This window comes from Cupressus sempervirens, chromosome 6, assembly GCF_028749045.1.
Source record: "Cupressus sempervirens isolate cs-2001-9-10 chromosome 6, ASM2874904v1, whole genome shotgun sequence".
In the NCBI taxonomy this organism is placed as follows: Eukaryota; Viridiplantae; Streptophyta; class Pinopsida; order Cupressales; family Cupressaceae; genus Cupressus; species Cupressus sempervirens.
In genome coordinates this window covers 208,624,419-208,629,130 of record NC_143123.1, presented here as the reverse complement: position 1 = coordinate 208,629,130, position 4,712 = coordinate 208,624,419, and the positions used below count along the sequence as shown (strand labels likewise).

At 32.9% G+C, this 4,712-nt stretch overlaps 1 pseudogene; it reads right to left on the bottom strand.

The window, feature by feature from the left end:
* Nucleotides 1-439: 439 nt before the first annotated feature.
* Nucleotides 440-1,100, bottom strand: LOC149551982 (actin-2 pseudogene; annotated as a pseudogene).
* Between the last annotated feature and the right edge of the window lie 3,612 nt (nucleotides 1,101-4,712).

The following is a 4,712-nucleotide window of genomic DNA, read 5'->3' as shown; positions in this document are numbered from 1 at the left end:
CACAATACCATGAGAATGTTCACTACAAAGAGAATGATCATTTCTAACAATTTAGATTTAGAAGAAGAGAACTCAAATTGCACATTCATTTATTTTCTTGCACCAAGAACCTATGAGGAATTTTTTTATTACAAAGACAAAACTTGTACACATTTTCCAAATATTGTCTTGTAATCAAAATTTTAGCATGGTGTTCCCTTTTTGCCAAGTCCAAAAGGTCCCCCAAAAAAGATAAGATGATTCCTTATATAGAGATGGAGGTTAAGAACTACCCTTTCATGATTAATAACTACTTCCTAAATACGTAATTTGGGTGAGGTTAATTAACCTCTACAAAATTAACCTATATCCTCATTTATAAACTCACTAAATTGGAGAAAGAAAAATATTTTCTCATCAAACAACAAAAAGGAGTAAAGAATTCCAAAACAAAGATTTCCTAGAAGCATTTCCTAAAAACAATTGAAGGGCCAAACTCATATTCAGCATGTGTTACCCACATCTATTGGAAAGTGTTGAGTGAAGTGAGAATCAAGCCTCTAATCTAGGTACTTTATTTTCTCTTAGGAGGGGCAACCACCTTAATTTTCATGCTATTCAGAGGAAAGCTATGATTTCTTTACTCATTCGATCAACAATACCAAGAAACATGGTGGAACCTCCACTGAGAATAATGTTTCCATACAAGTCCTTTCTAGTGTCCACATCACATTTCATAATGGAAGAAAAATTAGTCTCATGTATTTGAACCTTTCATTACCAATTATGATTACCTAACCATCTAGAAGCTCATAACTTTTCCTAATGTTCCTTTGCTTCCTAATAGTTCCATCTCCTCTTCATAATCCATTGCAACATATCCCAAATTTTCCTTGATGTCTCTCAATTTCTCATTCTATCATAGTGGTGAATGAGTAGCCTCTCTTAGTAAGGATCTTGTAAAGGGACTTTGTTCAGTCCATTCTATATATTGCATGTGGCATAACATAGCCTTCATAAATGGGAACAACATTAGTTACCCCATCTTGAGAGTCAAAAATAATACTTATAGTTCTTCCATTGGCATAAAGAGAGAGCATGGCTTGGACAACAACATACATAGCGAGGGTGTTAAAGACCTCAAATATGAGTTGACTCATCTTCTCTCTTTTCACTTTCAAATTCAAAGGAGGTCTATGAGAAGAATTGATAATCCTTAGGAGAAACATGAAGCTCATTCTTAAAATTATAGTTCTAGATTTCCTCCATATCATCCCAACTGTTAACAATTCCATGCTCTACTTCATGACTTATGTGCACAACGTGAGAGTTTTTGCCTGCCCACCTAGCTAGTCCTGAAAGAGCTATGTGATTTTGTTATTTTAATAAGGAACATGTGAGTTCTTTTATGCAAGAGTAGAAATCACATCTTCTAATGATAATAAATATTTATTGATATGTTGTGCTTCTTTTAATCTTTATCACGTGGCCTCAGATTTATCAACTTTCTCACTTCTGGAAAGGTCCACCAGATGAAGTCATTTGCAAAGAATTGTTCTAGAGGTAAGATGGAATGTTAACACATTATGAGAATGGCTATTGCAATCATTCAAAGTTGTTTCCCTTACAACATGATTCTTGTTCCCAAGGTTCATTAACTCAATCACAACAGGTGTAGATGCAACAGGTATTGGATTTGCATTTGGAGTATTGAGTCCATTTGTTGGGGATTATTGTGAATATCTAATTTCTTATTAAGCTGTTAGAAGTAAGAAGATCTTAGACTTGTTCATTATATATTTCAATCATTTGAATGACAACGTCATAAGTGAATACATCCTTTGTTAGTTCTGAAATATGGAATAAGTCATTTAGAGCTTGGTAGTTCACACCCCAATTCTCCTTTGTGACCACCTTAGGACCAGCCATTGTGTATGTCTTTCCAAAACTTGCTTGTCCATATGTAAATATGCAAACATTGTAACAATATAGAACATATCTGATCAATGGTTGGGTATCCAAAAAAAATTCCTCTTGAGTTTAAGCTAATTTAAATACTTTTTTGAATGCAATTGTTCTGCATGGATCCTTTCCTTGCTTTGTAGGATTTATAATCGTGAGGTTACCATCCTCTCCAATATAATCCACTATACTTTGACTATGCACTTGACCAAGCAAGAATAGCCTCACTTAGCAATATACCCTTATGCTTCCTTTCAAATCCTACGCTTGATTATAAAGCTATCGATTTTCTTCTAACACTTTGTGATAGCCTGATGTAGACTTTGCCAATATTAATTTACTCAATTTGAACCATATATAGAATCATTCATCTTTTGAACAAAGAGGTTAATAACCATCTTAGAAACACATATTTCAAATTTAAACGTTAACCTCTTTTTTAAAAAGGTTAATGGTTAATGATTTGGTTCAAAATATGTGTGTTCACCCCCAAACCTTAACCTTTTTGAAAAGGTTAATTTTGCAAAATTATCTTAACCTTTTGATAAAGAGGTTAATGGTTAAGATTTTGAAGTGAAATACATATTTTGGAAATTGATCTTAACCTTTTTAGAGGTTAATGGTTAATAGTTAATGATCAAGCTAAACATATGTATTTTGGTTCCTATCGTTAACCTACAAGAATTTTTGACTTGAGAACCATATTTTAAAAATTTGAAGTGTTGGACAGAGCTAGAAACAAGCCAAAAATACTTGAAGGGTGGAATGTCTCAAAAAATCTAAGGGAAAGTGACCATTTTAATGTTTAAAATGGGGTTTATTTTGAAAAGAACCATAGCTTAGAAAGGTGAGGATTGAGGCAAATTTTGATATCTGGGCAACAAAACAACATATTGCAACTTACCAATCATTGAGCTATACATTGTCAAATTCACTTTAGCAGAAGCACAATTCTTTGAAAATTTATGTCCAGTCACCATAGGTGTTCCAAGTGATCTTTAATCTTTTATTCCAAAGGTCTTCAATCTCCATGACATGCTTTGATTGAGTAATGTAAATACCTTTCTTCATTTAATAAAATTTCAAACCAACAAGTAATTTAATATCTCCAAATATTGACATCTCAAATTCTTTCTTCATCTTATTAGCAAAGTATTTGCACAACAAGTCATGTCCTCCAATTATGATATCATTTTTTTCTAGTGTGAATCCTAACAATTTACTTTTTAATTTCTTTTTAGTAGAGAATTATATTGTCATTACATCTTTCAAAACTAATTTTCACTAAATAAGTATATAACCTTTCATACCATGCTACAGGGGATTGCTTCAAACCATATAATGCTTTATGCAATTTACATACCATTCTCTTCTTGCTTGGATCAAAATATCCTTTAGGTTGTTTAACATATACTTCTTCTTCCAAGATTCCACCAAGAAATATAGATTGGACATCCATTTGGTATATTTTGAATGCTTTGTAAGCAACATATGCAAGGAAATTTCTCACTCCTTCCAACCTTGAAAGTAGGGAAAATGTCTCCCTATAGTCAACTCCTTCCTCTTGTGCATATCCCTTACAAACTAGCCTTTCTTTTTTCCTAGTGACTTCACCTTTCTCATTCAACTTGTTTCTCAATACCCACTTGGTTCCAATCACATTCTTGTCTTTTGGTCTAAGTACCAATTTCCATGTCGTGTTCTTCTCTATGTGATCAATTTCTTCATTCATTTCTTCAATCTAATCTTCATTCTCCAAAGAATATTTAACTAATTTAGGTTCAAACTCATATAGTAAAAAAGTATCATTCTTCAACTTACTTCTTGTCATGAATCATGAATCTTTGTATCCAATGATTTGGTCTAGTGGATGGTGTCTTCTCACATATTTCTCTAAGACAAGTTTGGATCTTCTATCTTCTTGTGAAATTTCACTTGGTCAAGCTTGTTAATCTTCTTCAACCATCTCTAGTTGTAACTCAACATTGCCTATCTAGTGTTTGACCTCCTCTCTCTGATATTTGGGCTTTTCTCTTTATGAATTGACTCCTACAACTTAATGCTCGGTGACATGTTGATGATCGACAATGCCTAGCTGCTAATGCTCGACAACCTCTTTCTTTGGTCTAGGTAGTGTACTAGGTTCTCCTTCATAGATGTAGATAAATTTTCTATAATCTTTAGGTTCTTTCTTGCATTCTTCTTCATTCTTTTATGCAAACTCATTAACTCTAACATTTACACTTTCCACAATTTTTTTAGTGTTAGAGTTCAAACACTTGTATGTCCTTCTCTTAGTAGAATATTCTAGAAATACACCTTCATCACTTTTTGCATCAAGTTTTCCCTTCCTTGAATCTTTCAATGTGTAACACTTTTGTCCAAAGACTTTGAAATAATTGGCATTAGGTGGATAGCTATACCAAACTTTAAAAGGAGTTTTGTTTGTACCTTTCTTGACTTGAACTTAGTTTAGTGTATAAGCTACACTATTTAGAGCTTCTCTCCAATACTTTTTTGAAATACTCTTTTCCATCATCAATGTCCTTGCATAGCCCATGATTGATTTATTTCTCCTTTCAACAATCTCATTATGTGGTGGAGTCATTGGTGTAGACATTTATCTCTTGATTCCTTTGTCATCATAGAATATATTGAACTCATCTTATATGAATTCACCTCCTCTATCTAATCTGAAGCATTTCAAACTCTTTCATGTTTCCTTCTGAACTCTTGTCAAATACCACTTAAATGAAAAGCATTCAATTTTT